Raw genomic sequence first — 27,332 nt, forward strand, 5'->3', positions numbered from 1 at the left:
CCCCAATACATATACAGCAGAGGACTGCTGGGTCTGGGTTCAGTCAGAGATGATGCATCTAACCCTCAAGAGACTGGAGGCCCTAGGGAGTTTAGAGGTCTGGTGGAGTGGGGTTGTGTGGCAACATCCTCATGGAGACAAGGGGATGGGAAGGAGTTATAGGATGTGAAACCACGAGAGAAATAAAATCTGGAGTGTAAAAAAAAAAAGATTAAATAAAAAGAAGGAATAAAAAATAAAAAAATAGATCTACCCTCTGATCCAGCTAAACTACTCCAGTATCTAAGTCAGCATGCCACAAAGATACTTGCACAATTGTATTTACCAAAGCACTATTCATAATAGTTGTTTTGCATCATCGTTTGCTGGTTTGTTTGTTTTATTTTATCCTATATTATCATTATTAGATGCCTATTTGTATTCTAATGAAAGAGAGAAAATTTGTGTATATCTGGGTGAGTGGGAAGTCAGAGAGTTTCTGGATTGGAAAATCAGAATCAGAATCACAATATGTTGTGTGAAAAAATGTATTGTCAAAACCAAAAGAAATTCAAATTGTGGAATCCACCTAGGTGTCTGTCTGAGTTAACAGAACTGCCAACTTAATGGAATCTAGAGTCACCTGGAAGAAAGTTGACAACCTATGGAGAATTATGTTGATTAGAGTTGAGATGGAAAAATTCATTTTAAAACTAGGCAGTCCCATTCTTGCGTTGCATGGTAGACTAAATTGTAAAGAAAATATAAGCAGAAAAACAAGATTTCTTTACTGCCTGCTTTGTGATTGTTATCAGCTACCTAATACTTATGCTTTTGGGACTCACATGATGTAGGATGAACTGGGACCTCAAGCTGTATGGCAAAGTAAATATCTTCTCCCTCAGGTTGCTTTTTGAGTGTATGTAATCTCAGCAATGACAAAACTCACAAAGACAGTGGTAATCAATAAAGAAAAGCTATTGTTGAATATGCAATAGACTTTTATTCAGCTGTAATGAACTATAATGGATGTTCAACAATGAAAACTAGAACATTGATTTGTTTTATTTAATTTTTTCTATTATATTTTGCATCATAATAACATTTATTTTCATTTTGACAAATATATTTCAGAAAAATAAAAAATCACAGGTACTAGATATAACGATTGTATGATATTTTATAGAGTTCATATAGTGCAGTGACCTAAATTTTCAGTTCAGAATATGTGAGTTAGAACTGTGTTTTCTGCATTGATCCTAGCAAAACCAAGGCCAAAAAACTCTACATTACAACTAGCACAGTATAAACGCCATAATGAATGTTAAAAGTGTAATTGTCAGGTCACAGTAGAGAATAATAAGGCATGTTAGACTTCATTTGAGAATATTAAAGCAAGAAGCTACTTAGCAAATGAAGGTGGTACAAAGAACACTGTGCACATACATTGGGTTCTCCAGTTACAGGAATTAATGTTGTATACTGTGAACATAAAAGGGATAGAGTCTGCCTAAGCTACAGTTGCTCACAGCAGAAAAATAAGATAAAGTGAATGTGTACAAAGGTCAAGAAGTTAAATAATAAGCAAAGATATTAATTCTTAGGAAAGAACATCTTTAAGTATAAAGAGAAAGGGAGAGAGAGACAGAAGGAGGAAGAGAAGGAGGATGAAGTGAAGGAGTGAGGGACATAATAGAGATATGAGAGATAGGTGAGAAGATATGTAGATAGAATGATTATAGAGAGATAGATGATAAATAGGTAGACAGATAAATAGAAGAGGGGTTCCATGATCTGGACATAAAGCAGATAAATAAACTAATACGAGAAAAAAATAAATAAGATAATATGGCTCACATCAAAGATTATCTTTCCACCTCAAGATCCAGGCTAAGGGTGTGTGTTATCTCAAGGACCAGTCCAAATTCTGTGTCTTCTAGTCTCAAGATACTAAACAAAGGCCTGTTTTCTTCATACTTCTATATCCAGATCACAAATATATCTTCCTACAACAAAGGTCTAGACTAGAAGGAGATTTTCCCACTTCAAACTAAGCATAAATTTTTACAAATGTGCCCTCTAATTCTTGATTCCCACACATTTATGTATATATATATATATACATATATATGTGTGTGTATGTATGTATATATATATCTGTGATATATATCACAATACACTATGTTGTGTATACATATTAAATTGTATATATTACACAAATATATTACAAATATCTATTTATTCACACACACACACACACACACACACACACACACACACACACACATATATATATATATGGGTAAAGACAATATTTATCCAAGAATGAGAGCTCAGGTGATAAAGGTAGTTTACAGACAGGATTATAAAAACACATGAAGGCAGGGATGTGAAAGATATCCATGTTTTGAATGCCAAATCGCAGTAAGTAAATATGGTGGGAATTTTTCAATCTGATTTAGACTCTATTCACAAAAGAAAATGAACATTGAAGCAATAAGATTATATTTTTCCATGCCAATATTGGTTTACAATTTACAGAGATGTATGGGCTGAGATTTGATTCAATAGGGGGAAAATCAATTAAAATGCCAATAAGCCTAGGTAAAAAGTCACCAAGTTAGATGGGTATGCTGATGGGATCAGAACTGATTGGGTTGGTACATATGAGCAAAATGCTTTTGTATAAGATTCTCAAGGGTTAATCAAAATTCTTTTTAAAAGAGGATATATAAGGTCTCAGCAAAGATGATGCAGGCACACTTTATCATAGTAACAAAAAGACTGTGGTCATGATTTTGATTGTCAACTTCATGGAATATAGAGTCACTTAAATCATGTAATTCTGATCATGTCTGTCAGGGACATCATAAATTATATTAATTTAGATGGGAGGATTTACTCTGAGTGTTAAAATCAGTCCATGGACTGCGTCTCAAACTGAATTAAAAGGAGAAATTGGCTTATCCTAGGCAATCATTTTCCTTTGATTGCTAACTGTGGATACAATGTATCTATATGCCTGCTGCTCCTGCTGGAGAAGTTCCTTGCTGTGATGGGACTGTATATTCAAACGGTGAGTTAACACAAACCACTCTTTCTATATGTTACTTCTTGTCGAATATTTGGTGTCAGCAATGAGAAAACTTGTTTTATTGGTATGAATATAAAGGAACCTTTTAGAGGAGACAGGCTTCTATAGTTGGGTAAAGAGTGGTAGTGGCAACATCATGGAAACTTATTAAATAGAAATACAATTATTAAAAAGAAAAAAGAGAAAAAGATAAAGAAATCACCATCCTTTACCCTGCTTTGTGTCTGAAAGCCTATGTGTGCCAGTACTAACTGCAACGAACAGAACAACAGGAAGGCAAACTCCCTTAAGTAACTCCCTTAAAGGAGGAGCTTCTAGATCTTCCTCCTGACCTTCAAGTAACTCTACATGTTATTCCATCTGTCCTATTGCAGGATATCCTCTTATCTTCTAAAAATTTAAGAACTGATTCAAGATAACTACTTAAACAGGCTTAGGTACTGATTGTGAATGACCATAAGGAATCTAACAAAGTTTCATTTTTGTTATCATCCTCAGATTTAAAATTCTGAAATTTTATACTATTTCTGCCAGCTCCTTGGACCAACACTGTCATTGGCCATGTGTTAGAACACCAAAATATCAAAATGTCTGAAGTTCTATTTTTCTGAAACACTCAGGAGTGCTTTGACAATTTTCCATTCATACTCACCAATAAATAATCTTCCAAAAATGATCATGATGGTGCCTGTGACGAAGCAATCACCATATTCACAGCATCTTCAAATCTGAGCAACTCGGTCTCGGATGCATCTAAAATCACTGGGAAGAGATTTTTACAGTATATAAAATATTTTTCATTAATTAGAAATTCAAGGATCAAACAAAGACTAGGACCAGGTAACCTCTAGTGTTCCTTTCACTTCACTGATTATATGATAAGCTATCTGTCTTATAAAACAATAAAAATTTTATCATTGAGCACACTTGAAAACACATCTACATATATCACTGCCATAATTTTACAAGGAGGAGCAACTGCACAAGCTGTGACCAACTCTACATGCCAATGGATTTAACGTGATATATGACCAGACTCATTGGACTGGACTACTTTATTGCATTCTCCAGTGCCAGCATAGCTGCTTGTCACGAGCTGATGCTGTGTTAAAGCAGCTTTAAGCATAAAAGCAAGAAGAAGAAGAAATGAAGCAAAACATTTATTTGATGTAGTTCTCCCTATTTCTTCACAGCTGGCCTGCATTCTCTAGATATCTCACCATTAAGCTTTACTTATTTTACTTTTATTTGGTTACATAGTAACCCCTCTTTTAACTTTCCTGTAAAGATTTAATCATATAATGGAAGGCTATTCTTTGTGTCTTATAAAACAAATGTCTTATTTTCTCATCCTTTGTTTTCTGATACTTGTATTGTTAAGAAATAACACATAATATAAACATGTCTTACAATGTATTATAGGTGCCCCCACTCTTATGAGCCATGAACCTCTAGAGTGCTCTACTGCTAATGTTTTTATGTCACTAAATAACACAATTATTGGCATATCTCTTGTCTCTTTATAAAATAGTATCTGCTAACTCCATACTCTGGAAATCACACATTATATACCCCTTCTCTAACTGTTCTTCCTTAAATACAGATTCTTTTGCCTTAACCACTAATGTAGTTATATTTGTGTTTGGACCATAAATATGAATATGTATGGTTTCTCTGTTTTTAGAATATTATGAGGTTTTTGCTATATGAATTTTTTCATTATTATACAAAATGATTGTTTATATTTATCCAAAGACTCCAAGAAATATGTATATATTTTGTTTCAATATGTATTATATATATATTCAATATATACATAGAATATAATATATATTAAATTTTTATGTTGATTTCTAAATAACTCTTATTTCATTGTTATGTACTCAAAATTTAAACAACATTGATGTTTCAGATCCTTCTTCTTTACTGCATTCTCTAATTTAAACAAGCTTGCTTCCCAAATGTCCATATCCAGTTTTCTCTGACTTACCCATGTATTAATTTCTTTCTAGCATCCAAATTTTTATTATTCTCAAATTCTTTTTTCTACTTTCTTCTAGCTCTGTTTCTCTGTCTCTGTTTTTTTCTGTTGCTCTCTCTGTTTCTCTTCTTCTGCCTCTCTCTCTCTCTCTCTCTCTCTCTCTCTCTCTCTCTCTCACCGTTTTTATAAAGTGAAAATCTCAATGTTTTTTTTAATGCATTTAATTGTAACTAACAGTTTCAGCCAGTACAGTGCTCCCCTATCTAATACAATATGGCCATATTAATGGCAAGACTTGGACTGGGCATCTTTCAAAAATCTCAATGTAGCTACATCAAAGTTCAATTTATTTTTTTCATGAGTATAAGTTACATATATAAGAAAGCAAAAATGTTTGCCTTAGTCTCCACAGTATTTAAAGATGCACTTTAGAAAGAGAAATGGAAAAATGGGAATTATTATTGCAAAAGACAACAGCTACATAAATCATTGAACATGGAGAAGTCAAGCTGGTGCCCACATTTAGATTTCACCACTAAGTTCTAGCATCTTTGATACAGGAAGTTACTGTAAGTGCTACCAAAAGAAACATGAAAACACCAACTACAGTATAATATACAATACAATGTTAACCAGTCATAAATCCTTTGATCTACAATGGTCCCCTGTCTGCAAGATATGTTAGAACCACAATGGCACAAAGCTGGTGGGAGGGACCAACCAATATCAGATCAATATCAATATCACTCCACAGCCTGGCACCCATTCATGACACTGTTTGGTGACAATAGCCAGGGGACCTTGGGTAAAACCAAATACCAGTGCAACTACTATTCTACCAAAATAATTATTACATTATGCTATACTCCTAGATCAGTGCCTTGTCCATCCATCACCAGAGACGCTTCTTCCAACTGTAGCAGATAAGAATAAATACAAAGACCCATGGCCACACAATATGCAGAGATCAGAACCTTTGAACACTCAGCTCTAAATAAGAGGGCTCCATCCAATCTCTTCATGCTTAGGGAAGGTGGTGAGAGTGTGTGTGGGGGTGGGGGGGCATTTATAATCAGGATATACTATGTGAGGGAAAGAAAAATTATTTTCAATAAAAGGGAAAAAATTAAAAATAGAGACTGTGAAAAATAGCTTAATAGGTGTGGAGTTTTAAATGGGATTGGCTGACACAGGCTCATACATTTGAATACTTGGCCCTCAGTTAATCTGTCAGGAAGGAGTAGAAAGTGTAGCTTTGTTGGAATAGGTGAGTTGATACTAGAAATGGGCCTTGAGGTTTCAAAAGCCAATGCCAGATGCCAGATCCAGTCTCACTGTTCTGTCTTTGTCTGTCTTTTTGTTTGTCTCTATTTCTTTGTCTCTTTGACCGTCTCTGTCTGTCTCTCACTGTCTGTCTCTCACTGTCTGTCTCTGTCTCTGTCTCTCTGTATCTCTCTGTTCTCTCTCTCTCTCTCTCTCTCTCTCTCTCTTTTCCCTCTCCTGCTGTCAGCTTCCTGCAGATCAGAATGTAAAGCTTCCAGTTACTGCTTCTGCACCAGGGCTGCATGCCTGCCTAGTGTTCTGTTTCCTACCATGATGATAATGAACTAAACCTCTGAACCTGTAAACAACTCCCCAATTAAGTGCTTTCTTTAATAAGAGCTGTTGTAGTCATGGTGTCACTTCACAGCAATAAAAGAGTGACAGTAGGTAAATTTTGGGCTTTCAAACACACATAAGGACCTGAGTTTGAGAAATAATACATCAAAATATTTTCAGCCAGTGATATATTTAAAAACATCACTGTTAACAGTATGCACATTAATATTTCATATTAACTTACATGAGAAATACAGTATCGATTTTGTCTTTTTATTTTACTACACTTAAGAGGCATTAGAGTGGTTGAAGTGGTGGAAAACTATTAACTGTGCAATCTGAAGCAAATTACTCTTCTGTCTGTCTCACTTTGTTCATCTCTAAACTGGGGTTGGTAACTTCCCTCTGCGGTGCTGTCAGGTGTAAGAAGTTAATCTGTCAGGAGCGGCCTTTACCAGACATGTAGAAAGCACAGTTGTTTCCTGAACTCCTGGCAAACACCTAAGAGTTCTGAAAGGGAGGTGTTGTTTCATACGTATGGAAGCAGCTGGAACTCACAAAGTGCATACCATCCCAACTCTCACTATTCCCAGACATAGAGCGCCAGAAATATGCTATAATAATCAGACAAACAGAATAAGAAATGTCTGAAAGAGAATCACTTTTTCCAGATCCTTGTAGAAAAATGAGAAATGTGGGGAGAATGTGATTTAAGGTTTTGGAGATTCTCAACTTTCTATTTCAAAAGATTTTTGAAACATGAAAAGCTCTAAGGGAATATTATTCAAAAATTGTCTAAAAGATCTCCCCCATTTTTTACAAGAGCTGAAATATGAAAACAACAAAAAATGGTTGTGTATAGATAAGTAGATAAAGCAAGAGAGTATAGACACATAAGAAAATATTATTTGACCATATAAAATAAAAAACCCATGTATATGTGAAAGCATACATGAATTTTAAGGTAATTACAGTAAATAAAACAAACCAGGGTTGACAGTGGTGGAGCATGACTTTAGCCCAGCACTCAGGAGGCAGAGGCACAAAGACTTCTGAGTTTGAGGTCATTCTAGTCTACAAAACAAGTTCAAATATAGCCAAGACTGTACAGAGAAACCCTGCCTTGAAACACACACACACAAACAAGCAAACAAACAACAATAGAATAAATCATTCAGAGGAAGACAGTACTGCATAACTCCACTTTAAAAGGGAATCTGAAATAGGCAAATTCACAGGATCAGACACACTCACAAAGTAATACTGTTTCTTAAGAGACAGAAGGAAAGGCGAACTGGAAGTACTCATCAAAGAGTGAGAGTGTTCACTTAAACAATTGAACAAGTTGTAGTTATGCTGTACAATATTGTAAGTACATGGTAAAACTATATTATATACTAGGATTTTGGAGGATAGAAGTCACCATGTTTAGTGTTCTTCCAAAATTAAAATACAATATGTATTGAATATAAATGCTTAAGGGTTTCTTAAACTGAAAACCTTTTTTTTTTAAATCATACCTAGAAGTATGTAAAGTAAACATATATCATATTCTAGGAGTCCGAGTGAAATCGACTCTTATCATCTCCTATCATCTATCTTAATTCTTTAGTTATTCATTCTTGAAAAGCTTGATTTTTGCTATATAGAATGTTCTTATTTCTAAAAAAAAAAAAAAAAAAAATTGTTATGCTACCTTTAACAAAATTTACACATCCTGTTCCTTCAAACTGGAATATCTCCTTTACCATGCTGGTGCAATACCCCTCTTACTGGTACTGTCTAGTTTCCCATCAACTTGATGAAAGCTAGAGTCATTTGGGAAGATGGAACAACAGTAAAGAAAACGTCTCCACTAGATTGATTTCTTGGCACCCAGTTCAATATGGGCAGTTCCACCATGAGCTATCAGTCCTAGGTTCTATAAGAAAGCAGCTGATCAGCAGCACCCTTACATTTATCTGCATTCCGTGTTCAAAATAGTTTAATTAATGATCTGTCTTTTCTGCCAACCTATAATTATTAAGAGTTGACGAAAGTAATCCTGACTCTTTTGTCCGTTGCAATTCTACTCATAAGCACATTATTTAATGGTGTGTCCTACCACTGAGTGCAACTCAGTAAATATCTGCAGATTAATGACTCACTGCTTACTGAAACCACCTAGTTCAAGGCTTAGACCTATTGTCTCAAAACAGCGTATTCATATTTTAAGACAACCAGCACGTGTAAGTTGAGGGTAACTAAGTAGGAAAAAAAATTCTTCCCTGTTCTTTTTGACCCCCATTCTACATAGACTTCTGGAAAAGCTGCCTGTTGTAATCTAGGATTATATTTCTTCCTTCACTTTCTTGTCTTGATTTACAGGAAGAGAAAAAATATGTTCTTGTTTTTTAGAGAAGTCAAGATGTTCTTCTTTATTTTGATCTGTACTTTAAGATCCTTAAAGAAGAATAAGGAGAAAAAAATACATTTTTTTGTATAAATGGGTCTCAGGAGAGCTCTGTACTGTGTAAAACTTTTTAAAGTTCCAAGGATCTCTTGTATAACAAAAGCCCACCTGTCCACTGACCCTTTCCAGCATGCTGATCTCACTGCACAAGTATAAGATTGTGCCTTGCCTACTGGCCCTGCAGAAAGAAGTCATTCAGCTCTCAGACTTAAGCAATTGTCACATTCTACATTCTTGAGAACAAGCAGATGGACCTCAAGGGTTTATTTTAGACATCATTTTAAAAAGATGGACTTAGAGAAATTTTAAAAGCCAATACTTAATCATCAGATCACTTGTCAAATTGAAGCCAGTATTATCATCTAACAAAGTAAATATGAACCCCATGACTGTCACTGTAAAATGTAGTTGATTTTATAATTCCCAGCATACTCAAAAAAAAAAATTCTACCATTAAAGTCTAATTTCCTTATCTAGAAATTAGGATATTATTAAAAATCCAAGATAGGGTCAATCTTCTGTTGATTTGTATAATTAAGTTACCTTCTCTCATTTAATTTAAGAGAATTTTGTATTAATTTCTGGGGAATAGTTTTGAGACTAGAAAAGACTTTTGGCCTTTTCATAAAGCAAAATATCTCCCTGCCTGGCAATTATTTGCCATATTCACTCTTTTCTTTCTTTCTTTCTTTCTTTCTTTCTTTCTTTCTTTCTTTCTTTCTTTCCTTCCTTCCTTCCTTCCTTCCTTCCTTCCTTCCTTTCTTCTTTTCTGTCTGTCTTCCAGCCTGCCTGCCTGCTTGTCTGTTTGTCTGTATGTCTGTCTGTCTTTAATGCATTTTAAGCTATCAAATCTTAGAATAAGCATGCCAGTCCGTTCTGGTTTTTTCTCTTCTCACTATTCTCCTGTGTGCTTTAGATTACCTGTCAGTAAATAACTTTTGCCTTACTACCCTCAGAAGGCATACTTGTTCCTTCCTGTGAGAACATTTCACTGTCTGCCACCAAGGAAAAAGAATAAACATTAGTAAAATTCAAATCTTGTGAGGTTCATATGATTCATTTCGACAAAAACTGCAAGTAGTTTCTAGATTGTATTTAAATCTCTTGGGCCCACAAGGCTGCATCTAAATCTTCCTTTTTCAATGCTTTGTTCATATCTGGAAGTAATGGACAGTTTGTTGTTGGAACTTGGTACTTGGATCTGATGAAAACGAAAATAATTCAGAAACATAAACTAAATTTAAGAGGTTAAACATACTAATTTTAGTAATTATATAATAGATTGTTCCAGTTTATTTTTCCTGCTTATCATTCAGCATTTCAGGGAACAGGCAATAAAAAATAATGAGGCTGACACCTTTACTGCCTACAGAGCAAACTAAATTAAATAGATTATATGTTTAATACAGATTAGCTAGGAGCCCAGATGTGCACTTCTTGGGGACAATAGGATGAGGTAGTACATTTGCAGGGAATGGTTGTTATCCATGTTACTAGGTAGAACATTTTTATTTTATGTCAGAATTGGACTAACCACCTTTAACTCACCTACAGGAAAGATACAGCAACAGTATTAAGAATGTTCAACATTCAACATAAAAGCTTATGAAATACATATTTCTGGGAAGCTAGAGGTAAAAGACTCTATCTTTCTAGAACACAGCAAATAATAGACACTGGGTTAATTTTTTGAAAAAGAAAAAAGAGAGAGGAAACAAAACATGTTCTGAATTTGAAATGACATGCACAGCCTTGCTCTGCATAGGAAACCATGCATTCTGAATTTACTGTTAAAATGATCCTTCATTATTTAAAACTGATTTTTTTTGTCCTTTCACATTTTATTTGTCTAGAACTCACAGAGATCACATATAAATCCTTTTAAAAATAATTTAAAACAGTTTTATATGATTTAATATCTGATATGGCCAAATATTTTTAAATTGCTATTTAAAAATATTATTTCAGAGTAATAAATATGTATTTTTTAATGATTTGAAATGAGAAGTATTTAATGTTGCCTACTCAATGTCAAAGAAGTGAAAACCTTTCCAGCTACCATAATGCCTGGCCTGGCAAGACATGTCCACTCATTCTTTCTTACTTCCATAATAGATGTAAATGGTGGTAACAAACCAAAAGTGTTAACTTTTGGTCTATTCCAACCAACAGGCACTTATAGAATATTTAGAAATACAGGAAGAAGAGCAGATGACAAACACAGCCCTGCTCTCTATAGACACCAATGCATCCTGAATTTACTGTTAAAATGAATGATCATTATTCAAAACTGGTCATTTTTGTCCTTCTACATTTTTATGACTGGGGCACTTTCTGTAAGATAAAATGAGGACAGGGAAAACTTTTGATGAAAAGTCGTGTGCCTGCACCTTAAAGGTGCTTTTGGAAGAAGGCTCGTTTGAACAGGCAGAGAGCAAGTGACATTCTGCATGAGGGCTTTGAAAGGCAAGGCTTTTGCCTGTCATTTGTTAGAAACCCTATTATAATAACTGACAGCCATATCCAGCAGATGCACCATACAGATGTTGTGCCAATTTCTTTCTTAAAGAAACATTAAATATTGTGAATTTTAATATGAAATGTTCAGCAGTAGAATAAGCCTGTGCTGCTGTCTCTTGTTGACAAGGTAAAAACTCAGCATCACACACAAACACACACACACACACACACACACCTTTTTTTAAAGGCATAAAAGTTACAAGAGATAAAAAAATCTATCAAAGAGTCACACACCGGATGGTTTGAAAACTGGACAGAAAGAAATAGTTAAAAGCACAGGGGCTCCTCTCAATATATACAAACTTCTTTAAGAGGGACATACCCCGAAGTCAGCATTTAGCATTTACATAAAAATACTTGTGAATGAAAACATTTTTTTTTTTTTACAAAGGATCGGGTGTCTAAATAAGAACACACTTAAATCTCTCAAATCCATTGCTTTATAACAAGTATTTACGTATTATTTAAACCCTGGAAAGCTGTAGAAATGAAAGGGTATATAAGCCCTCCCTTACAGGAGTGAAAATAAATAAATAATTCACCATGCTGGAATGGTGGAAAACAAAAAGAGTGAAATTGAGGCAAATGACTTAGACATCCTCTTTGATGAACACATTATAATTTCACTCCTTTTCCAAAACCCACTCTGGACTGACACAGACTTCGTGGTTTTGAAAGAGAAGAGTGTGAAGAAAAGCTGTTCAGGAGTTACTGTACTAACCTCCCTGAAGAAGGCAGATATACACACAGTATCTGTATTGGGCACAATACAGGAATAGAAAACAGGGAGAAGGGACCGTACTGTTAATATATACTACTCATCTCTTCCATGTCCAACTGCTCTGAGGAGCATGCCCCAAACAGTACTAGGCACTAGAAAGGCTCGGTTAAAATGCTATTGAATGCAGGAATGGTTGTAATGTGTTGTTCTGAAGTTTCGTGATTGCCTACTGTAGCATCATTCATTGATATTTTGCTTCAGTTTTAATGACACAGAGTCACAGGAAGACAGGCTGCGTGTTACACCCCAGATCTTGCCTTCTACATCTTTGCCACCTACAAGAGTTCCCAGTCCCACCACAGGGTCATGTATATAGAATATAAAGTTCTGACTTAATATCATTTTTCATTTGTAGATACCAATGCATGGATAAGCATCTGCAAGATCTGTCCATTTTCATTTCATGAGGCCACACAAATGCTGAAAGACAGAATCCAGAGGCCCTTGTGGGAGCAGCAATTTAAATTGATCAGAGAGATATCAGGAAGAAGAAGTTTGCTAAGGATGACAGCTAGCCTCTCCTCTAATTGCAAAAGCCTCTCTGAATGTCTCCTTGTGGTTTTCACCTAATGGCTTATTGGAGCCATTATACTCAGGATAAGAATCCTGAGATACTGGCCTCTCAACTAGAAGCCTAGAAGGCATGTCTCCTATTGATTCACTGATGAATCAATTAATCCAAAGAGCCTGTGTTCTTTACTAAAGATATATGTGCCCAGGTTCAGAGGCTGGGATGTTTAAAACAGATTAGTAATAAAATTCATCCGTTTTATTAGCCTGCAAACCTCACTTATGAAGACAAAAACGCAAGCTTTTTGCTGTAAGGAAAAGTAGAGGTGATTTCGAGAACTTCTTTTAGGAGCCTGCTGGCTCCCTCATCTGCAAACACCTTCTTGATTAGGGAATTACCTTACAATACCCCTAATTAATGCTAATTTATGCCCATTTAGTGACCATAAAAATGTGTCACCAAATCTTAATTGCATGGCGTAGATAGGTAGATGAAAGTACTAAAGAATTAGTGTGTCATTTACTAAAGAGACCTTTAGGAACAATAAAGACCATCTGCTTTGTCAATCTTCATCTCGGGAGACAGCCCTACACCTTAAAAATCTAACGATAAATAAAGTTTCCCACCACAGCACTGAGGGTAAATGTTGCCCTTCCTCATTATCTGTGTCAAACTAGGGTAGGAGGGAGTTTTCGAGAGACAGCTCGCACAAACGCTGACTGCTCATTTTAAATGAAGTTTTCCTGGTAGCAGAGCATTTTTATAGAACAAAGGTGACATCTATTATCCACTTAAGTCTCAAGAGTATATTTTTCATAGGTTGTTAATTAAATAGTTCAGAAGGCAGGTTCTGAAATGTATCAGGTGAGTTCTTTATTTATGTATGCCCCAGATTCCCCATATTCATGTACTTAAATGAGAATTCCATGTCAGTAGAATTCTGCAGACTACAGCGATGCTATTTCTGGATATCACCTAAACTTTCCTTTATACTTCACATCCTTGCCATCACTAGCAACTGACTTCAATATATAACAAAACACACCTGCGGTGACAAGCTTCAAGATAATTCTGGAAGCAATAAAGAGTGTCTTTAATTCCTTGGAGCCTAGTAAGGAGCCTGGCACATGGTAAGGGCTCAATAAATGGATCTTATCATCTACCAATATGATCTCTGTCCTGACCATCACTGGTTTCAGACAAGGTGAAAGTTCCTTTTCTTCCAGTTTCCATTAATAGGAATAATAAACAATGAAAATTTCAAAATAATAATGAGTATATTCGTGAATCTGGTACAATTTCCTATTATGTCACACTTCAGTTCTATAAAATTGCTTTAAAAGTTAGAATACTCACTCTCGAATTTTTTGTTCTTGGGAGAGTTCTTAGTAATTCAGGAATCTCTTTTGGGCAACAGCTTCGCAGAGAAATTCAGCAAGTTTTGAGCCCATAGCCTATGATCGACTTCACCCAGGTCAAAATGTTCTGAACACAGAACAAATGTTCTGTGTTTCTCTTTCACTAATTGCAAAGACAGAACTCAGAACATAGGTCTAGGAACCCTTTTCGATGCTATCTTCCTACATCTCTTTTCCCATCTGGGATGACCACAGTCAATACTGGCAACCCCTGCATCCTGACCTTATGAGAGCTAGGCCTGAAAGCCAGGGTTGTTCTTTCAACACAAGAAAGCACAGAGCTGTTACATGCTGGCTTCAGGTTTGGTAACAATCTCATCCCAGTTGAACCAGGAAAAAAAATTCAAGGAGGAGAAGTTGCCAGGGCAGCAAGGACCTTAAATCTGTTTGTGAGGAAGATTTGAAAACAACAATAATGAATAACTTAAACAAATAAAATAAATTATCTTAGAGCCAGAGAGACAACTTAGTGGGTAAAGCACTTGTTGAACAAGCATGAAGACTGAGTTCAGATGCCCAGTGTACACATGAAAGCTGGACAAGGCAACAGATGTCTGTAACCCTAGAACTGGAGGAGGGAGGCACTGGTAGATAAATGTTAAGAGCTCATTTACCAGTGAGTCTAGCAAAATGCTGTGTTCCAGTCTCAGTGAGAGGCCATGCCTAAAACATATGGAGGGCAATACAGAGGAGAATAGTGGATATCAACCTCTGGTCTCACATACTTACATACATACCAAAGAGGTAATGTGCAAATAATATTTATGCACACATTTGAATACATGTTCTACCTAAACCTTTTACCTGTGTACAAATGTGAGTGAATGTTTGTATATATGTGTGTGTGTATGTGTGTGTGTGTGTGTGTGTGTTATATTTCAGCTCTTGAAAGATAAGAAAGGGAAGCCAATTTTTAATCTTAGTAATCTGGAAATATGAATATTAAGTGGTGTAATGAGAAGAAATAACTTTGCATTTAACCTCATACTTGCATGCATCCCTCTTCTCAGAAGTACTAAAATGAACAGAATCAAATCACATGCTTGTATTTATGTTTAGAATATTTGTTAAGCTGTACTAATTCAGAAAGCTTTCTTGGAAGCACTCGGGCTGTGTCATTATTAATCTATTTCTTTATATAATGTCATTGCCACTAATACTATTGCTAAAGCAGGGTTGCTTGTAAAAGGCTATGACAAAAACTGCTATTTTCTCCAAATGTCTCTGAACCAATGTCTCTTGTTTGAGCTCTTTGACACCTGGGCATTTATAAAATGTGCTCTTTTCTAACCATTAAATGTTTGAAACAGACTAGCACCACCAAGTCTGTAAAGAAATAAGATTAGAACTATTTTCTCCTTCTCCAGACTTGAATTAATAAAATGGCACAATTGACCACAGGGATTTTCAGGCCACTTAGCCCATTGTACTGAATCCCTGCAGCTCCATGGCTGCATCAAAGACATGGCAGAGGCAGAAAATGAATAGGGTGAAACAAAACATGACCAAAGGGATCTCAAAAATAGGAGAGGAAAAGAAAACAAAAGAAAGATTTTCTTTCTACTTTTAACCAAATTCCCTTGGGCTGAGTCTTCAGTGCTTCCCAAGGTCTTAGGAAGGAGGCAAGGTTGTGTTATTGGCATGAGGAATGCTATCCTGCAGATTTCATTACAGCGGAAGGAAAAAGAAAGCCCAGATTCTCCATTTTTGCATCCAGCTCAGGGTCACCTTTGCTTGTGATGTCCTGTACGCTATAACTGATAGGTTTAAACTTATGGCATCTCATTTTTTTTAGTTAAGACCACAAATAGATCCTGAGACATTAAAAAAAGTAGTGACCCTTATACCTAATTGAGTTAGTAAGGTACTTAGAGCACATTTCAAAGGCTGCTTTCTTCCTCAGAAACTATTTTCTCTACACCAATGAAATATTGTTTATTTGTACTACATAAGCTGATTTTCACTCTTTCTTATCTGACCCGAGGTCAGACAATATACTGTTTCTCATGAAAATGAAACAGTTCTTCCTTACACATGCAGGATATAATTAAAACGCATCGAGATACGAGGCAGTGAACTTTAAAACACTGACTGCCAACTACCAAATCTAATCTACTCATGAAGAGAATGACAACTGGGATTTCACAGTTTCAAGCGCATGGAGACGATGCCAAGATGCATGTGAGAATATGTGTAAGAAAGGAGTGATGGGGGCTGAGCCTCTGAGCTGAGGAATCCAGATAACTCTCAGTTTCTGAAGTAAATATATTATCCATGCCAATACCTTTCGATGGCTTGAAGGGGATTATTTATGCACTTAGTGCCTAAGGATGATATTGGTGACCACAAAGACTCATTAAGGATATATTAACTGAACAATTTCACAAAATGATATGATGATCACTAAAGATATTTTATGTATTGTTATAAAGACTGTGAAAATTACTTCTGGGCCTCTGAAATTTATATTGTAGTGAAAAGAAACACCACTAATTGTCTGATGTTGGAAATTTTTCAGATGGAGGAAAGAAAAAAAGGGGAAAGCTGTTTATAAATGGGAAGCAGCCTAAAGTATAAACATGGGCTGACTTACCTCCTCGTGGACTTCAAACTTTCCGAGAAAAGATGGATGAAGCAACAGGAAGACACAGCTCACATTATCTCAACTGACTAGAACACTGGCAGCAGAAACAATGGGAACAACCACTTAAAGGTCAGAGATAGGCAAGTGTCCTTGTGGGATGGTGGGGCATCTTTAGGGTATATGTGAGGACTGGTATAGATGGGTCTTGAACTATTTCCAATCTTCTGAGAAACTGCCAAGTTGATTTCCAGAGTGCTCTTACATGTTTCCACTCCTCTAGCAGTGGAGGAATGCTTGCCCCATAACTCCAGCAACATGTTGGAGTTTTTGATCTTAGTCATTCTGATGAGTGTAAAGTGTAATCATAGAGTGGTTTTAATTTGTATTTCCCTGATGACTAAGGACAATGATATTTAGCTCTGTACTCATTATTAGATTACTTAGATTGTTGGTGTCTAGCTTTTTGAGTTCTTTATATAATTACAGGTATCAGCCCGCTGTTGGATGTAGGCTTAGGGAAGATATTTTTTCAATCTGTAAACTGTTGTTTTGTTTTGATGAAGGTGTCAGTTGACTTAAAGGAGGTTTTTAGCTTCATGGGGTCCCATTTATTAGTTTTTGACCTTAGTGCCTGAACCACTGGTATTTTGTTCAGGAAACTGTCTCATGCACAGAAGAATTCAAGGAAACTTGCTCAATTATTATCATAGCAGCTTTATTTGTAATAGCCAGAAGCTAGAAACAACCTAGATGCCTCTCCACTCAAGAATGGATACCAAAAATTTGTTATAACTACATAATGGAATACTACTCAGCCATTGAAAACAAAGACATTATGAATTTTACAGACAAATGGGTGGAACTAGAAAATAGCTTCCTGTTGAGGTAACCCAGATCCAAAAGGACATGCATGGTATGTATTCACTTATAAGTGAATATTAGCCATAAAGTACAAGGTAACCTTATTATGATCAGTAGACCCAAAGAAGCCAAATAACAAGGAGGGCACAAGGGAGGACGTTTGAATCTTTCTCAGAAGGAAAAGCAAAATAGATATTGGAGATCGATGGAAGAAGAAAAGTGGGTAGAAAAGGGCACGGGGAGAAGAGCAGGGTGGTGCTGAGGAGAACATATGTTGGAAGAGCAAGAAAGAGAAAAGGGAGGTAGGCTGGAGGAAGATTTCTAAGATGAGCAAGTCACCTTGGATGGGGAAAGGCCCCAGTGGGTCTAGTGAGGCCACTCTACATGAAGTTTGTAGCATAGCAGATGTGTTCCTGAAGTGGCCACTTCCTGTAGCCAAGGATAACTTCCAATGGCAGGATAAGGATAGCAACCGAACCACAAAACTTTCAACTCAAAATATGCCCTGCCTACAAGATGCAAACGGACAAAGACAGAGCAAAAATTAATGGGATGACCAGCCAATGACTGGCCCAAATTGAGATCCATCTCATGGGCAAGAAGCAATTCTTAACACTACTAATAATATTCTGTTATGCTTATAGATAGAAACCTAGGATAACAGTCCTTTGAGGGGCTCCAAGAGGCAGCCAATGGAAAGAGATGCATAGACACACACCTAAATATTAGATTAAGATTGATCTCAAGGACTCTTATGTAAAAATTGGGAGAAGATGCTTTGGAACTCCTAGAGACTGACTCATCAACCAAAGAGTGAGCACTTATTGGACCTAGGCCCTCTGCATGTATGTAGCAGATGAAAAGCTTGGTCTTCATGCAGTTTCCCAAACATCTGGAACAGGGACTGTCCTGTAGCCTGCCTGCTTGCCTGTCTGCCTGCTTGCCTGCTTGCCTGCCTGCCTGCCTGCCTGCATGCCTGCCTGCCTGCCTGCCTGCTTGCTTGCCTGCCTACCTGCCTGCCTGCCTACCTGCCTGCCTGAGGATCCCATGGTCCGCCCTAAATGGACAGTTTTGTCTAGCCACAGTGGGAGAAGATGTATCTAGTCCCAGAATGACTTGATGTGCCCAGTGGCAGGGGGAAGAGAATTTTGACATCAAAGAGTGTCTTCCTCTTCTCTTTTGAGAAGGGGAAGTTGGGGTGTATTGGGAGGGAGGAGAGGAAGAGTTAGTATTGGGTTGTAAAGGGAATAAATAAATTTATATTTTAAAAAGGTCATAGGATACACCAAGCCAAACAATTGAAAATGATGAAGCACAGCCAGACACAAATAACCCAGAACAAAGGAGATGAATGTGTGTGTCTGTGTGTCTGTGTGTGTGTATACAATCTAATTTCATCAAAATCCTGTGCCCCTCGGTGCCTGATTCTTTCCCTTTCTCCCTCTCCCTCCCTCCTACTCTCTCTCTCTCTCTCTCTCTCTCTCTCTCTCTCTCTCTCTCTCTCACACACACACACACACACACACACACACACACAACACCACACCACCACCAACAACAACCATGAAATAACTGATAGCCATCTTATGTTTTGAGCCACTACTGGTAGAAATGGAGTATGTTTTTCCTCTAGCAGCCAAAATGAAGAGAAAGCCATAAGATTGTAAAAAGTATTTGAAAATGGAGATCATGTATTTTAGATGTTAAAAAGTTCACTTTAAATTAGCATAATAATTTGAAATCCTGATTATGCACAAAGTAAAAGTTGAGTTTGTTCATAAATGTTATTATTTTTATTGTATTTTACCGTGTGCTTTGTGTCTGAAAAGAAAAGACTCAATGGCAAACGTTTATAACAGCTAACATTAGTCTTGAAGGGAGCATGGCACATTTTTACATTTCTTGTCTCACCTTTTTGGCAACTTAGTGCATATAAGAAAACAAAATATCACCTCTTGCATAATACTGTCAAACAATATCCAAAGGTGGCTTTTGATTCCCTTATCTAGCTCTAACTTTTCCTGGGAAGTGTAATACAATTACAGACCAAGGATTTTTCCTGCTAGGAATCAAGCAGATAAAATAGAAAGGTACACACTTAGCAGTTGTCTTAGAAAGAATAGCTGATTCTGCTGTGGAAAAAGAGCTGTAGTATTTCTTTGCTACTGACCAGGTACTACCACAAACATATGTATAACAATAAAGATATTACTGGGGACGTCAATGATCTCAATCCCAGTGAAGAGTTAAATTATTAAGTAAGAAAAGAAGGAAAAGCTAATATATACTTTATAATCACAGAAATTGAATATATATTCAAAGATAAAATTGATCCTAAACAAGTACAAACTAACACAAAGAAAGAATAAGCCCAGATGAAACACAGGCTGTAGAATATATGGTAAATAATTGGAAATTCGTATGTATTATGTAAGGAAAAGGCAGATTGGAAATCGATTTGATCATACTGAAGATGCCCATGATAAAAAAATATCCTGTGCTTTTTTTCGTGTTTTCATGGGTCCTTACATGGATTATTTTCTAATGTCCACCAAGATATTTTCCAGGACCAATACTCAGGACTTTCTCTAAATCACATAATCTACTTTATGCAGGATGCAAATTGACTGAAGCCCGAGGAGCTACAGATATTTCAAGTGTTTGAAACTGTGTCCCAAATTCCAAATATCTAAAATTTAATAGTTCTGAAATATTCCTGTAAATATTCACAAATCAATGTCTTATCAGTTGTTTCTTTTTTTTTGTTCTTTTCTCTTTTTTTTTGTTCTTTTCTTTTTTATTAGATATTTTCTTTATCTACATTTCAAAGATTATCCCCTTTCCTGGTTTCTCCTCCAGAAACCCCCTATCTCTTTCCCTCTCCCTCTGCTTCTATGAGGGTGTTTGCCCACTCATCCACCCACTCCTGCCTTTCTGCCCTGGCATTCCCCTACACTGGGGCAATGAGCTTTCACAGGACCAAGGGCATCTCTCATTGATGCCCTACAAGGCCATCCTCTGCTACATATGCAGCTGGAGACATGAGTTGCTCCATATGTACTCTTTGGTTGGTGGTTTAGACCCTGGGAGCTCTGGGGGGTCTGGTTGATTGACTTTCTTGTTCTTCTTATGGGGTTGCAAACCCCTTCTGCTCCTTCAATCATTTCTCTAATTCTTCCATTGGGGACTCTGTGTTCAGACCATTGGTTGTCTACAAACATCTGCAACCTCTGAATTTATCAGGCTCTGGCAGAGCCTCTCAGGAGACAACTATATCAGGGTCCTGTCAGCATGCACTTTTTGGCATCCACAATAATGTCTGGGTTTGTTGACTGTATATGGTCATATACACTGGTGAGTATTTTGTTTCCCATTCTAAGAAGAACCAAGGCATCCACACTTTGGTCTTCCTTCTTCTTGAGCTTCATGTGGTCTGTGAATTATATCTTGGGTATTCTAAGATTTGGGGTTAATATCCACTCATCAGCTATTGCATACCATGTGTGTTCTTCTGTGACTGGGTTATCTCACTCAGGATGATATTTTCTAGTTCCATCCATTTGATTAAATATTTCATGAAGTCATTATTTCTAATATCTGAGTAGTACACCATTGTGTAAATGTACCACATTTTCTGTATCCATTCCTCTGTTGAAAGACATCTGGGTTCTTTCCAGCTACTGACTATTATAAATAAGACTGCTATTAACATAGTGGACCATGTGTCCTTGTTATATGTTGGTGTTCTTTTGGGTATATGCCCAGGAGTGGATATAGCTAGGTCCTCAGAAAATGCTATGTCCAATTTTCTCAGGAACCATCAGACTGATTTCCAGAGTGGTTGTATCAGCTTGCAATCTCACCAACAATGGAGGAGTGTTCCTCTTTCTCCACATCCTAGCCAGCATTTGCTATTACCTGCGTTTTTTATCTTAGCCATTCTGACTGGTGTGAGGTGGAATCTCAGGGTTGTTTTGATTTGCATTTTTCAGATGACAAAGAATGTTGAGGATTTCTTGAGGGGCTTCTTGCCATTTGAGTTTTCTTAGTTGAGAATTCTTTGTTTAGCTCTGTACCTGATTTTTTTCCTAGAGTTAATAAATGATGATATTTATTTACTAGTGGTTTTTTGTCAACTAGAAGTAAGCCTAGACATATTCAGGAAAAGAAACATTGGGTGTATCTGTGAAAGGAGTATGTATGGGAACAGGAGAGGAAAGGTGTAGAGGAGGGGGAGAGAGACAGTACTGGGAAAGACAACTGGAATAGGCATCCTCAATGGAATGATCTAGAAATCTGGTGCAATGGAAACACACAGGAATCTATGAGTGTGACCCTAGCTATGACTCCTAGCAATAGGGACACAAAGCCTGAAAGAACTGTCGCCTGTAACTAGGCAAGACTTCCAGTGGAAGAATTGGGATATTAATCCAACCACAAACCATTTGACCTATAATTTATCCTGCCTCCAAGATGTTCTGAGGTAAAGGTAGCATAGAAATTGTGAAAGTGGACAGCAAATGACTAGCCTAGCTTAAGATCCAAGCCATAAGAGAGAGCTCATCCCTGTCACTGCCTGGAGGGCCAAAAATCAGAGGCTAGTTTTCCTTGAGGCCTAGGATAATATTACTAATGATATTCTGTTATACTCATAGATTGATGCTTAGCTCAATTGTCATCAAAGAGGCTCAACAATTGATGGAAACAGATAAAGAGATCCATAGCTAATCATTAGACAGAGCTTGGCGATTCCTTCAGGAGAGGGTAGAAAGACTTATAGGAAGCAGTACAGTCAAGACCAGGACAGGAAAACACACAGAATCAACCAACCTGGGCTTATAGGACTCACAGAGACTGAAGAGACAACCAGAGAGCTTGCATAAAACTGACCTAGGGCTCGAAAACATATATTAGAGTTGTGTAGCTTGGTCTTTTTGTGGGACTCCTAACTGTGGGAGCAGGAACTGTCTCTCATTCTTTTGCCTGACTTTGGGGACTCTTTCCTCCTATGGGGATACTTAGTCCAGGCTCAATGTGAAAGGAGATACCCAGTCTTACTCTAACTTGATAGGCAGTATTTGGTTGATATCCATGGGAAGTCTGCACTTTTCTGAAAAAAAAAAAAAAAAGGAGGAAAAGTTGATTGCATGGTGGAAGGAGCAGAGGGAAGTTAGAGAGGGTAGGCTGGAGGAAAGGAGGGGAATCTGGCATTAGGATGTAAAGAAAAGATTAAATGTAGTTATATTTTTGAAGAATGAGAATTATACTTATGATAGAGAGGCAATATCCAAAATATACAAAGAACTCAAGAATTTAGACTCCAGAGAATCAAATATCCCTATTAAAAATGGGGTACAGAGCTAAACAGATAATTCTCAACTGAGGAATATCAAATGGCTGAAAAGCACTTAAAGAAATGTTCAACATCTTTAACATCAGAGAAATGCAAATCAAAATGACCCTGAGATTTCACCTCATACCAATCAAAATGGCTAAGATCAAAAACTCAGGTGACAACAGATGCTGTTGAGGATGTGAGAAAGAAGAAGACTTCTCCACTGCAGATGGGACTGAAAGCTCATAAAACCACTTTGGAAATCAATCAGTGTTTCTGGAGAAAATTGGAAATAATTCTATCTGAAAACCCACATATACCTATCTTGAGTCCCTAAAGTCAGGCAAAAGAATGAGAGACAGTTCCTGCTCCCACAGTTAGGAGTCCCACAAAAAGACCAAGCTACACAACTTTAATATATAGTCCTGGGCATATACCCAAAAAATGCTCCAATATATAACAAGGATTCATGCTCCATTATGTTTATAGCAGCTTTATTTATAATAGTTAGAAGCAGGAAACAACATACATGTCCCACAACAGAAGAATGGATACAGAAAATGTGGTACATTTACACAATGGATACCACTCAGCTATTAAAAACAATGACTCCATGAAATTTACAGGCAAATGGATGGAACTAGAAAATATGATCTTGAGTGAGGTAGTCCAGACACAAAGGAACACACATGGTATGTACTCATTAATATGTAGATATTAGCCCAAAAGTTCAGAATGCCCATGATACAACCCACAGACCATATGAAGTTTAAGAGGAAGGAAGACCAAGACCAGGGTGTGAATGCTTTAGTCCTGCATAAAAGGGGGGACAGAATGATCACAGTTGGTAGAGGGAGGGGGGACCTAGGAGGGAGAGAGGATAGGGAAAAAAATAGGGAGCAGGATCAGGTACTGGAAGGGACAGGAGAGAGATATGGAATGTCAGGAAATTGAATAAAAACATGTAGCATTTGGGGATGAGGAACTGGGGGGGGTAGCCACTGAAGGGTCCCAGACAACAGGGAACCTAGAAACTCTCAGGACCCAAGAGGATGACGTTAGCCAAAATACATAATAAATGGGAGATAGAGCCTGTAAAGACCACCCCCATTAGGTAGGCACTGCCCCCAGTTGAGAGATGGGGCCACCCACCCATTTCAGTTTTTAACCCAGAAATGAAGACTGAAGAACAGGCCATCCAGGGACCACCCTACCTGTGGATTCATTCTGTCTGCAGACCCCAAACCCTAACACTATTGCTGTTGCTAAGATGCGCTTGCTCACAGGAGGCTGGTGTGGCTGTTCTCTGGGAGATTCTTCCAGAACCTGACCAATGAAGATGTGGATGCCTGCAGTCAACCATCAGACTGAGCTTGTAGCCTCAAAGGAGAAGCTGGTAGAAGGACTGAAGGAGCAACCCCATAGGAAGCCCCATGTGTACTGGCCAGACTACCCAGAGCTCCCAAAGACCAGACCACCAACCAAGGAGTATACATGGAGGGATTCTTTGGTTCCAGATATATATGTAGCAGAGAATTGCCTTGTCTTCCATCAATAGGAATGAAGGCCCTTGGTCCTGTGGAGGTTTGATGCCCCAGCATATAGGGATACTGGAGAAGTAGGGCAGGAGTGGGTGGTGGGGTGGGTAGGGGAGCACCCTCATAGAGGCAAAACAGAGAGGGGAGAGGGCGGATGAATGGGAAGGTTGAGGAGAGGTAACAAGGAAAGAGGGTATTATTTGAGATGTAAACAAATGGAATGATTAATTTAAAAAAATTAAAATAAAGAATGAAAATTCAAAATAACCAAGCTTTGAGAGAATTTGAAAGACAGATAGGCAGAACAGATAAACAGTAACATATATCTCTAAGAAGTAAAGAAAACTTTAAAATTCAGTAAATAAGCAATAGCTCCAATAGCTCTAATTCTCAACGTTTTGAATTGTAGTAGACTGTTTCTGTAAATATCAACTAGTAAATATTTCAGTTAAATTTTGAATATGGAATATAAAAAGGCTAAAGACAGCCAAAATAAAAACAAAGCTTTAGAAGTGATACTCTGTTGAACTGAGACAGTAACTATAAAACACATACTTTTCTTCCATATAAACTTAGATGAGACCTGGGGGACAAAGTTGAATCAGAGATATGGAATGAACAGTTCACTAGCCTGTTCATGTAGGAAAATAGTATATGACAGTGGTGAATCTGCAGACCCCTAGAACTTGTCTATAAATAATGCTGGGACAATTAAATCTGCATGAGTAAAATACCATGACACTGCTACCCTAAGTTTTACAAGAGCTATCAAACAAAGCCATACTGAACAGTTAGGATGTGGTAAGAACTGCTTGGATCCAGAATTTAGTGAAGAAAGAGACTTTCCCCATACACACTGCATTCATTCATTCTTTCCTTCCTGTACTGTCCTATTCCCATATTAAACCAAATATTCAGATGGTTACTGTTAATTACTAAGTGATCTTTCTCAACATAACTGTGATATCCATAGTTTATATAGAATAGTATTTCTATAATATGAATCACTTACAGGTTCTACTAATAACTTTTCTCTTCAGAATTAAGTAGCACTCTATAGAATGAAAGATTAATTAACATACAACCAAGGATTCTGATATTGTTATAACATTTACATAATACCTTGAGTTCTCTAATATTTTAAGCCACCTACAGCCATTGTTCTCACATTATCTCACTTTCTATGATTTTTTTAAACCACATTACTATGAGAGGACAGCCCACTTTGTCCTTAATCACAAGCTATCTCTCATCTCTCTTGGATTTATTATTAATCATGTCTGCTCCACAAAGTACAGAGAGACTGCTCCCCCTGATTTTTTATATTACCTTATACTTAAAAAATTAGTTATCTCTAATGGAATCTCACTGGGTATATTAACCACACTTAAGCATGTGTCCCAAGCCCAGCAGTACATGGCCAACTCAAAATAAAATCAATGGTATTTTTGTAGACTTTTTTCTCATATTACGTTTCTTGGAACTTTCTATCTTGCTGGTCTTTTTTTTTTTTTTTTGTATTATGGTTTCTGATTTTATATTATTACAGATTCTCTCTCTCTCTCTCTCTCTCTCTCTCTCTCTCTCTCTCTCACACACACACACACACACACACACACACTTTTCTTGTTTTTTTCCTAATGAGAGAAAGAAATAAAGGTAATTGAGTTGACTAAGTTGGGAGCTGGGGTGGATCTGGGGGAAATTAGCGGAGAAAAAAATCATGATTAAAATACATTGTATCAATTTTTAAATAAAAAATAGAAGAAGAAAAGAGAATATTGATTAGTATTGGCTGTGTGCCACATGGTTGTAATCATAGCCCTCAACAGGCATAGGCAGGGAGAGGAAGGATTTGAGGCCAGCTACATTACTGGCAATGAGTTGAAAGCTAGGCTGAATTTCATAACTTTCATCTCAAAATGAACAAAAAAGGACAGGAAGAAAGAAAGAAAGAAAGAAAGAGAGAGAGAGAGAGAGAGAGAGAGAGAGAGAGAGAGAGAGAGAGAGAAAGAAAGAAAGAAAGAAAGAAAGAAAGAAAGAAAGAAAGAAAGGTAGGTGTAGGTCAAAATGGCTGGGGAATGCGGAGAGTTCCTCACACCAATCTGTGGGTAGTTGGCTGGGAGCGCCCTGGGTTCCTCCAGCGGGAAGTTGGGCAGGGCGCATCTGTTGTGCTAGCAGAGAGGGTTCCTCTAGGTTGGAGGTTAGGCTGGGCTGCTCACTAAAGGCCTCTTCATGGCTCCTCACAGCATGGCCCCAAACACTAGAAAGTCCTTGGGTTTCCAAAACTGGTTTATTGGCATGACAGATGGTGGATGGATCTGGATGTATCCCCCTAAACCCAGGGCAATCCCGAGTTAAATAGGGAGGGGAAGAGGGGGGAGGGGCTGGGGAGGAATGCTTAATTGGCTCCACCCTCTGGCCTTCAGGTACCTCATTAGTATGTAAATCTCTCTAGGGCCTGAGGCCTGTTTATCACACCCTCCACCTGTGTATGTGACTGAAAGGTGAAGGTTGAATGGAGATCAGACCTTGTGTCAGGAGCCTGGGTTCTGGGGGCGTGGCCGAACCCACAACCCAAGAACCAGGATACCCTTCCATGTCCCACAGGAAGGGAGAAAGAAAGACTGAGGAAGGGAAGGAAGGAGGAAGGAGGGAAGGAAGGAAGGAAAGAAAGGA

Source organism: Arvicanthis niloticus, chromosome 3 (assembly GCF_011762505.2).
Source record: "Arvicanthis niloticus isolate mArvNil1 chromosome 3, mArvNil1.pat.X, whole genome shotgun sequence".
Classification (NCBI taxonomy): domain Eukaryota; kingdom Metazoa; phylum Chordata; class Mammalia; order Rodentia; family Muridae; genus Arvicanthis; species Arvicanthis niloticus.